The sequence below is a fragment of the Typopeltis vanoorti genome, chromosome 2, assembly GCF_054136105.1.
Source record: "Typopeltis vanoorti isolate ZY-2024b chromosome 2, IOZ_Tvanoo_1.0, whole genome shotgun sequence".
Taxonomy (NCBI): Eukaryota; Metazoa; Arthropoda; class Arachnida; order Uropygi; family Thelyphonidae; genus Typopeltis; species Typopeltis vanoorti.
The window spans coordinates 93,568,765-93,580,100 of record NC_143550.1 but is presented as its reverse complement, the minus strand read 5'-3'; the positions used below and the strand labels follow the sequence as shown (position 1 = coordinate 93,580,100).

The window sequence follows — 11,336 nt, the reverse complement described above, 5'->3', positions numbered from 1 at the left end:
GTCTCATTCAAATCTCTTATCATATCTCTTCTTTTCTTCATCAGATGTAAGGTTTCTTGTCTTTTGCCCTTTTTAAAAATTAATATTAGAAGTGAATTGTTCCAATTTTTTCGAAATTTTTCTCGGTTTTAGGCATTTATTAAAGAGTTTAGTCAGCTGTTTGATGACAGGGCTTTCTCCCACTTTTAAGAAGTCTACCATAATTCCATTTTCTTCTGGGGGCTTTCCATTCTTCATTTCCCGCAATGCCATTTCCACTTCACCTTGTAAGATCTCAGGGGGCATCGTATTCTTCCTCACGAGTGGCATCCCATACATAAGCATTGCGACACTGTAGCTCCCCCAAGGAAAAAATGAAAAAAAAAATTGTTTGTGTTTATGAATAATAACAATGCTTACAACATTATATAAATGCAGTACAACATGCTAAAGGTTAGAGCTTATGTTTTGACATTGACCGAATAGTTAATAATTGGAATTGTTCGATTAACGTTTTAGATTAATAAAAAAACAAATGCACCGCCATCTAACGTCGATATTCGTTTGCGCTTGTCATTGCACGTTACGTCATTCCCACGCTGCTCAAACGGCAGTGTAATTTTAGTATGCTTACGCGCCTTATTTCTGTGAGATATGAAACGTTTATTATGGGTGCGTGTTCGTGGTGAACTTTTTTTTGTAAATCTTATTTTATTTTGTTAAAATAACATATAATTATTTATTTATTATAGATACAAGGCTGAATTATGACGAGTGTCACTGTTGAAAATATGAAAAGAATTATAGTTTTTCAATTATCGTTACACGAAACAAATGCACTGCGATCTAACGCCGATATTCGTTTGCGCTTGTCATTGCTATTGATACGAAACTTTTATTATTGTTGGTGTTTGTTCGTGGTCAGGATGAAATATTTTTAATGAAGCAATTTTTAATATGTAAATTTATTTATTAATAAATTCGTTACTGATTAGGGAAAAAAAGTTTTTTTTTTTTTTTTTTTTTGTATATGCAGCGCCCACACTTAAAATTTTCACCGGCCACCACTGTTCCCCACGAGTTTTTATCCATAGTTGATTCTTAGATGTCTCGGTCCTTGTCTTCATTGAGTTCAGCATAAAATTCTTGAATTCTTTTGATTATTGCATCTCTATTTCTTATAAGTTCAAAATTTTTCCTCTTACAGCAGCTATTTCCTTTGTTCCCACCGATAATGTTCGTCTTAGGACCATCATATTACTATTGTTTTCTATTGTTTCTTTCATTTTCCTAGTATTATAGGATCTAATTTCATTTTTCATCCTTTTGCGTATAGTTTTACAAATTTCCGAATATTCTATTTTATTGGTGTCATTCAAATCTCTTTTCATATCTCTTCTTTTCTTCATCAGATCTAAGGTTTCGTGTCTTAGTTTTTCCTCTCTTTGGCCTTTTTATACCTCCTATTTCAGTGCACAATTCAATAGAGGTTTTGTTAAGATTTCATTAACATCATCGATGGTAGTAGCTGTGTTTAACTTTTTCAGTTCATTTTTGAGTGTTCTCTATAACAGCTTTTATTGTGGTAGAGGTTTTGTAGATTCCCTAATATTCAATAGAATCGGATCGCCGTTTTTTTTTTTTTTTTTTTTTCCCTAGTGCTGCTGTCCTTTTTGGATATTGGAAATAAAAGATATTTCATTATTATTGTTCATTCAGATAACGCAAAAAAAAAAAGAAAAAAAAAAGAAAAAAAATAGAATAGAATAAAATAAACTAAAATAGGATTACTTCGCATACTCATGAAAATTTTGGTCAAATGATGTTCAAAATAATGTGAACTCAGAAATGCAGAAATTTGGAATAATTAAAGAAAATATTGCTATAACGGCACACGCGCTAATGCCCAATAACAAATATAATTAAAAATCATTTCCATTAGCGAAATTATATAGTCCCAAGAATTCCTGGAACATGTGAAAAAATGTTTTGATTCCTAGAAAAGGGAAAAGGTAGCCGAAACTCAGAAACACGTATCAAGAATCATAAGGAATCAAGAAACACGTATCACGTATCATAAGTATCAAGAATTGTTTTTTCCTTCTTCCGTATGCACTCAAAGGTTGATTCGTTCACATTGTAAATGTTTGCTACTCCCATATTGGACATTCCACTTCTCGATTTATCCAAAATTTCAATGTTCTGGTAAGTACCGTCCATTTTTTCGTTATTTTATACTAATCATAGATCGGTGTGCTAAACGGCGGACAGTTAGTCCCCCCCCCCCTCTCTCTCTCTCTGTAATTTTCATGCCATCCATGTTTATCAATTGTAGTAGAAGAATTCTAAAAGGTTTATTTATGATTAAGAAAAATCTATAAATCTACAGTTGCTAAAGAATTTCTAGTATGGTTCCTTATGGCGATTTTTTTTTATAAGTTCAGTAAATTTCCTTTAATCTGAACAATTTTGGGGATTTCAGCGATTAGTCTTGCGAATCAAGATAAGAGGGATGTCATTCTACAACTCGCTAACGATTTTTATGTAACGCTCGATAATATACCGAGAAGTCGGTTTAAAATATCTATTTATATGAAGTGAAAAAGATGAAAAACGTAGTAGCTATGAAAAGTGTGTGATGATTCAACACTCGAACGAATGTTAAACAAAACTCATTGGTTATTGATTTCTTCTAATTTAACTGATGCTTATCTCATTGTTGTCACATATTTGCGAGTAAAGTTTACTCATATGAGACCGATATCAGCAATAATAATCACCTTTAATTGAGAAATAGTAGATCATCTTTCAATAAAAAAAATAATGAATCCAAGAGTGTTTTCTCTCCCTTAGGGCCGTACTTAGGCACAGGCACACGAGGCTCTAGCTTGGGGTCCCCGAAAACTTAGGGCCAATTTAAGGACCCCAAACAACGCCCTGAGCACTCTAGCGCCTCGGGAAATGTGTAAGTACGGCTCCCCTCCACCTTTTGCCAAAACTGTTCTGAAATTTTTGCACAGCCTTGATAAGGTTTAGTTGGTGTTCCTTTCCCTAATGTTTGAAAAAAAAAAGTAGGGCAACACTCTCCCTATAGGGAAGAGTCTCCAAACTTTTGATCAGTAAGTAGGATGGGCAACTTCTTTGAGTCTCTTTGAGAGTGTAGATTTTTTTAATAAAATTTCGTAACTGAGTGTTTTTTACGCTTAACCGAGTGTTATGCGGTGATTACGCCTTATGCGCTGATAATTTTTTTTTTTTTTCATTGAATATGACTGAGACGTTAACTAGGTCTTGGAAACTAACAATCATTGGCCTTGACTTGTTTATCCATATCTTAGTGTTCATGGCTGTCCTTGAGACTACGCACGTGTAGGAAAACACCAGCTGCTGTAGATTGCAGTGGACTTCGGCTCACGTCCAAGAAACGTCATAAGCCACTCCTTCTGTAAATGTCACCGAACATTTCCAGGAGGGCCATAAGGCCGATCACGTTCACTGTCTCGTGAACAACACTGAGATGATGTACAAATTCTCTCTCTCTCTCTCTCTCTCTGCTTGCGCTGGTATCCGGAATGCACTGTGCTCTGTTCATTGCCGAGTAAAACAGTGACATCCACTGATGTCTGCAGGTGTCATACGGAAATGTTGTTCGGTGTTCAAACCAGCTGACTAATATCTAGGACAGCAGGAAAACATTCCAGGGAAGCCAGCACTTGTGTGAAGATTGCGCACAAGCCTTTTATTGTAGAAGAGCAACAGAACGCTGCGATTTAACATTTGATACCATTGTTAACATTCAAAAAGGATTTTGCAGTACGTGAGGACCTGTGGTGTTGCGGGAATGGGAGAGAAGAATTTAAAGATGCAATTCTTTACATTTCATCCTCACTACAGATATGACATATCGCACAAACTTTAATTCTTCCAACATGAAATATATTCTGATATTTATTCAAAATTAAAGCCTGTTGGCTCTTATTTTCAGTAATTCTGATATTTATTTATTATCAAAATACTTCTAATTATTCATTTTATCACGATTTAAGAAAACTTATATATATAAAAAAAAAACATTTTATTCTTCCTCATTAAAGATTTTTTGGTAACTAAAATTCTTAGCTTGATGATCTGTAATATTTAGCATATTTTCATTCATATTAAATTCAGTGACATTATTCTTGTTATCATACGTCGTTGGCTTTTTTTTGTTTGTTTCATCATCGTTTCAAACATGATATCGAGATTAATCATATGGAAGGGTGAAAAATTTATCCCCACCGTATGATTAATCTCGTTATTTTTCCCCCCTTCATGGTAGAAGAAACAAACAATTACGTCTTTACATAAAACTCTCTGCATAATTAGTAGAGAAAAATAAATGAAAGACAAAAATATTAGTGTAGCCCGGACTTCTCCATTCATTTTTGAGAGAGCACAAAGTGCAAAATAAACAATATATACAGAGGACGATATTTTCGGGACTATTATACATGCTGGGTAAACACAGTTTATATTGAAAAATTATATAAATTTTCTTTTATCTACAGTAACATAGCATCCAAAACTTAGGGGTACACCTTTTGAGGGTCTCTGAGTTATATCATTTGGAATACTAATTCTAGTGTGCTATAGGTTTCCAACCTGTGGGTGGGATTCGCATAAAAAATAAACGGAACTATAAGTGACGATGATTTATTCCCATGTAAGGTATTTGCATGTGTACAATTAAATAATATCATTCCTTGTTGATAAAATTCAGACACAAAAATACATTCATGTTTACACATATATTTAATTTTATTTATGTTTACTGTTGCTGTATTTAACAATCCAAGTAGTTAATATGAGTTATATACGGCATGTATTTTTCGAATTCACTGTTTTATTGCACACGACGCTGTCTCTCATCCACTAATAGTATTTCTGTCTGTTAATTTTGTGTGTTATCTGACCCATTTGCCTGTATGTTTAGTTTATATAAGGGTAACATGCATTTCAATATAAATGTTGAAATGCAATTATCATTAATAATGGTTACAAATTTGAATAGTAGTAGTAGTTTATAATTGATGGTTTCACATTTGGCGAATGCGGTGTTGCTATGTACAATTTTCAGCGGATGTTTTTAGAATCAATACCCATTTAATTACAAATAAGTTATACGCAATTCAGTATTTCAACATTATATATATATATATATATATTTTTTTTTTAATTAAGTTTCATTTTTTGATTTTGCCTCTTGATACACTATTTTTTGAAAATCAATGAAGACGCTTAATGTACATGAAAACAGTCTTTGTATTATATGGTTAATTTAATAAAATGGGACATTATTATTATTATCATCAGCTATTATTTATGTATTCAGTATTTCTTCAGTGACTGATGATACACGGCCTTGAGTCCTATACGCATAGATGAGACGCTATATTATTGAACCAATATATTGCTATTAATTGTAATGTAATTTTATCAGAATTGCGTGAATTCTCTGGCTGTTTTGTCTGTTTTTTGGGATGAAAGCAAAACACAAATTTCTAGGAAGAATAACATTTTCATCTATCTCCTTATTAGACCAGCTAACTCAACTTTAGTTTAAAGCTCATATAAAGATTCTTTGTGTCTCAGATGAGATTTCGAACCATGGTCTTTCCAACCAAAGGACAACCTCATTGACGACCTAGCTACCCAGTATTATTACCAGCTACTTAGCAGGGATGAAAAGGCATGCTTTAGTGTCTTCTCAAACGAGGTCAAGTGGTTCATATCGTATGGAAATTTGTTCGATAGTTCTGGGTAATAGAAGTACCTACTTGTTTTAGCATATGATTTAGCTTAGTCGTTTGTTGTATATCCTACCTGCCTGTTGTGGCGGAGAGCTATAGTAATATATACCATATCAGAGTATGATTTGTAGATGATTTTTAAAGAATAATGTGTACAGTTTTTTGTGTACAATTAACGCGAGTGTGGCATCACATACAGTATTGTAGTCAACTAGCAAGCCTAAACCCTCTGTAGTCTGTTATTTTGTTCATTGTTGGGAAAGGGCATAATTTTGATCACTTTAGGCAATATGAGGTATGATATTTTGTTGCTGTATGTGTAGTTGTTTTTTTTTCCCATTGCGTAAGGTAGTAGTTGCTGAAAATAGTTGCTGAAGTAAATATGTTTCCTGTATCATAAATGTTATCTAATGCGAGACTGTATAGATTTGGTATTTAGAGCTTAATATCTTCCACTGAAATTGTAGTTTGATTAATGTTAAAGTTTACTAGTACTATTATGTGTAGGAATTAACTGCTAAAGATCTTTCTTTGTACGAGATATTATTGAAGCACTTCACTTGTGTGTATGTACTATTGTACATATTCAAACTATACTTTAAATGTTACTTTATTTAAACAGTTAGCAATAGTTTAATACTTTAAACTATTCAACTATTGTTTTCTTGACCTTTATTTACGGTTACTTTGTCAAATTCCATTTTAAGAACGTGACCCCTGTTTTTAACATTACGTCTATGGGAAATAAATTCTCGCTTTACAAGCGAGGAACGAATTACCTCGTGAAGTCAAGAACTACCTGTATTTAGTAAGCTACTGTAAATATTAATATATTTAGTATAGTGTAATTATTTGCATGCATGCATTTAATTTTCTAGTTTTCAAATGAATTAAACTGAGTGATGTTCATTTGATCTTCTGAGATATAAGTAAAATCATTATTCAAATATCAGATTAGTAATGCTATACTGAACATGAGAAGAAAAAATATTTTCACAGCTTTTCAGATGATTTTTATATTTCTAAAAAAATAGACATATGTTGCCATATGTCTATTTTTTTAGAAATATTTCTAAAAAAAATAGACATTTTTAGAAATATTAGAATTTTTTTTAGAAATACGCAATATGTCTATTTTTTTTGGAAATATTTTTGAATTTTTAAACACTAGTGTTTCATCTCACAAAACTAAAACATAGCTTCCTAGCAAGATTCAGTACGTTTCTACAATAGGGTGTCAAGTAATGTCTTATATATACTGAATTTTAATTCCAAGAACCATCTATTTTTCTCTGTTCTAATTTTCTCCTAAGTTTGTTTAATCTCTCTCTCTCTCTCTCTCTCTCTCTCTCTCTCTCTAGTTGTTGTGAAGTCAGGCGTATCACAAAAATATGTAGGTGATCCTTCCTTTTCTTTGCAATCAGCTAATTGTGAAATATTATTTCCTGATCAACTGAAAACAATTTCATTCAAAGTGATTTTCATTTCATTTTTTTTTTTTAATACCAAGATTTGTATAGAGAGTTTTAAATCAATAGTTTTAACATCTAAACACGACAATGCTCCATGTCACAAAACAATAATTGTAAACATGTGGTTTTAAAGAGAATCACTTCGTTACGTTATGGCTGGCACGGTGCTTCGACTCAAATCCGATACAGGATCTGCGAGAAGAAACAAAATTGATACGTCTTCGTTAATGGAACTTACTGTTGTTTAAAGGAGAAGTGGTGTAGAGTATATCGGGAACGTTCCACTTAAAATTAGCAAATAGTTTTTCACAACATAAAGAAGCATTTATTACGCCAAAGGATGGAATACATGTTATTATTTTCTGGCATTTAACATTTTTTGTTTGCATATACATATATACTGTGACTTTAATAATATAATATATTATTAATAATCGGACTTCATATAATAATCGGACTTCATATAATATATGAAGTCCGATTATTATTCCACAAAAGTTTTTTTTTTTTTTTTGTCCATAGCAATTGTAGATAGAAATAAGCTTTATACACTAATAGCATAGAGAGAATTCTGATATGCTGGTGAATATCAGCATCATCCCTACGTTAATTGGAATTTACTGGTCGCATATGACTAACGATATGTGGCAGACACTGTGTGTGCGCGTGCGTGCGTGCGTGTGTGTGTGTGTGTGCGTGTGTGCGCGCGCGCGATAAAAGCAAAGGTCGAAGCATGATGATGTGATAATGGGATTAAAGTAGGGCGATATGCTTATCTCCTGTGCAGAATGATGTGATAAGTAGAAACGTCGTCAGCATCAGGCAAAAAGATCCTCCGTAGCTCAGTTGGTATTGAAGATGCTCTTCAGTCTGAAAAACCTAGGTTCGAATCCCGTCTAGGAACTTTTATAAGACTTTTCAACTGAAAGTGATTTAGCCGGTCTCATAAGGAGATACGAGTAGCAAGGTTTCCCTTCCCGGAAACGTGGGTTTTTCATCCCGTAAACAGCAAACCGGCCAAATGAACGCATGCAATTTATAGACATAGCATACAGTGTAGATATGATTAATCGCCTTGTCATAAGCAGTTAGCAGGTTTTCTAAGACGCCAAGTTACTTGGCCGTAAAAGGCTATTGACCATGAAAGAAAAGCTGTTTTAGGAAATGTCAGACACAAGATCAAAAATATCTGATCGATGCAAAACGGCAGATGAAAGATTAATCAAATCGTAAAGCACATTAAACGTGCTAAAGTTGGACAAATGATTGTGTGGCAATGCAATAGTGCCCTCGAGAGACTATATCTAAGCATACTATGTATACCGCGAATACTGTTTCAAATAGGGTGTAAGAAGTATAACAGCAGTCAGTATTAAAAGTACCAGGGGCGAATATTCCGGGTGTGGTAGGTGTGCGATGCTCATCCACAAAATATCAGTATCACCGATATTATATTTTTGCATTTATTCCCGTTAAAGACTCAGCCAGTTGTTTGCAGACTTCGCGCGCGATTCCTAAAATTGAACACACTATACTCTACTAATGCTTCATTGTCCTGTTCACGAGGTTAATAAAGTATTAGTGCTTCATGAAGAAGGCGCTTTTCGCGGCGTAAACATTGCGTCACATTCGCGTTAATAGCCCCAGTGTGCTTTCAAAATGCATACACCTTTGAGCCATTCGAAAAGATGTAAAAAGGGCGCAGCATATCAAATTCTTAGTGTTGTATTATCTTTAAACCGCTGAGAAGGCGTGACTAGGTGAGTTTAAATTTTGAGCTCCCTCTGCACCTAGCGGCTGTGATTGGTTATTATTTCAACCAATCCAATTGAATGTTGTCATGAGTTGAGAGATTACTATATCCGATGGCTATATTACAAACAGCTGTTACACATGTTTTCTGGAATTGAAAATTTGAAAGTGAATGTTAGGAGAAAAATGCTAATTGTTTTTTCTTTTGCTTGTGCAGTATAGCATCTGTTGAGGTTGCAAAGTTTTTTTTAACGGTATAGAGACAAAATTATTGTAGTCTTCGGAAACAACAGAGAGTAAAAAATATCCATTCCTCAATAAAAATGAATATTCTGTGTATTATAAGACGTTGTTGATCTACAACAAAATACAGCATATGTGAGATTGATAAGACAGCAGAACCGCTGATACTAAATAAATAAATAAATAAACTAATGAATTTAGGAATTCCAGAAAGTGTGGATGATTCCGATAATGACGGATGTTATGTATACTGCGTCTCAGTAAACAATATACAGTTCTTGGAAAACGGAGCGAAATATACACAAACCAGAGAAATACACATAAGATGGACAACAAATTTTACGAGATGATTTGATGCTCCATCGAACCATATTTATTCCTGCAATACTCTCACTCATAAGTTTTTTTATTTTTTAATTATGCCATCAAAAATTCACTTATTCATGTCTAGACTTTATAGGATCGTGCTATTCGCTCTACCCAGCAACTTATAGGACACACATATCACAAATGATAATTATTAATTATTCGTTTACCATTAATGAAAGTGTTTCTACTCACACTTATTCTTTCCTATTCTCGCATGTCTTATAAATGATGGTTCACATATTTTCATCTTTGAGTATTTCAAATATACCAACCAAATATAGCCTTCTCCTTCATTGTTGTTTTCTAATCAATCCTAAAATTGTTCCCACACTCTACGCAGAAGTATTCAAAGTTATCCTGCAATCAATTGCATTGGACCAATTAAGATGAGCGTTGATGCGCTATGCCCTCTCAAAACTTTCGTACATCGATAAAATGCAATCACACGGTCATGGGCGTCCGCAGGTGGGGTGGGGGGATTAAAAAATTCCACAAATTATAATCGTAAAATTGATTGAGATATGTAATCTTACACCCTCGACCCTGGGAACGCTTTGTCTGTCTCAAAAGTTTATTATGGGTTGGCCTATGAGTTGCGGGGTAGCCATAGAACACATTTTTATTGCAGTAATAAAACACGTGTTCCTGTTTTTGATTCATCTTTTTCTGATTTGTGAACAGTGATTAGTTTGCCCTCTTTCTAGTAAGTTACAGAGTGAAGTGTGAATTGTAAATTTATAGTGAAACAAATTTAAACAACAACAACAAAAAAAAAAAACATTTTTAAAAGGTAAGTGTATCTAATTTAATATTATTTTACTTGTTAGTTTTATGATATTTTGCTTTTAAACTGAAATAATTTAATTTGGGATTAATTAATTAGTTGATTTTTAATAAAATATGCTGTTCAATTTTTTATATATGAAATTGTGCTAAAAACTATTAATTCTGAATACTTTTTTTTCCCAAGAATTCCCCCTCCTGGAAAGCACGACAGCACACCCAACCAAAATGATCACACGACGCCACTGAAAGGTACCATGTCTATCCAACAAAAACAGTTAGGACAATGGGAATAAAGAAACATCGGTACTCGACACCAGAGAAAGGCAACATGGAGTGATAAATCGAGGTTTCATGTTGCCGAAGGATAATAGTAACAACAGCACATATGGACTAATTATGCTTGATCACACTAATGTAAAAGATGGCGTTAGAGTGATGGTCTGGGGCATACTTGAACAGGTTTTCTTGGTCTCCTTGATGCAAGAAGAACAAGGACTAACTAAATCATGCGGTGTGAGTACTGTTGCGAACTAAGTATGCACAGTCATATGAATCATTAACATTGAAAGTGATGGATATTTCTGGTAGGATACCATTGAGATTTTATCTAATGAAATTCATGGTTACTGGCACATGTTATTCAGGGTGCTTGAATTGATTAGTCCCCCAAACCATTAGATCTTGGATGCTGTGGAATGAAATGTTTTAGAAAGAGACCCACTACAAACTAATCTAACGAAACCTTAAGAATTCATCATGTCTGTCTGAGATACCATATCTGTGGTGGAGTGCTTTCGGAACCTCGTGAATTCGATGTTATTTAGTCTGGAGGCTTACAGTGCTTTAATAATAAATTGGCCATTTTTGTGGTAAACTTGCATGTCATACTATGTGTAGCTTCGAATGACGAGAGGTCTCTGTATGCCAATAACGACACTCTAGCACT

General features: G+C 33.8%; 1 long non-coding RNA gene across 1 annotated transcript in view; it reads left to right on the top strand.

Moving 5' to 3' along the window:
• Nucleotides 1-2,148: 2,148 nt before the first annotated feature.
• Nucleotides 2,149-11,336, top strand: part of LOC150109258 (uncharacterized) — a 75,160-nt gene continuing 65,972 nt past the window's right edge. The window contains exon 1 of the long non-coding RNA XR_016549640.1: nt 2,149-2,184. This is a non-coding gene — a long non-coding RNA (uncharacterized LOC150109258). The remainder of the gene's footprint in view (nt 2,185-11,336) is intronic.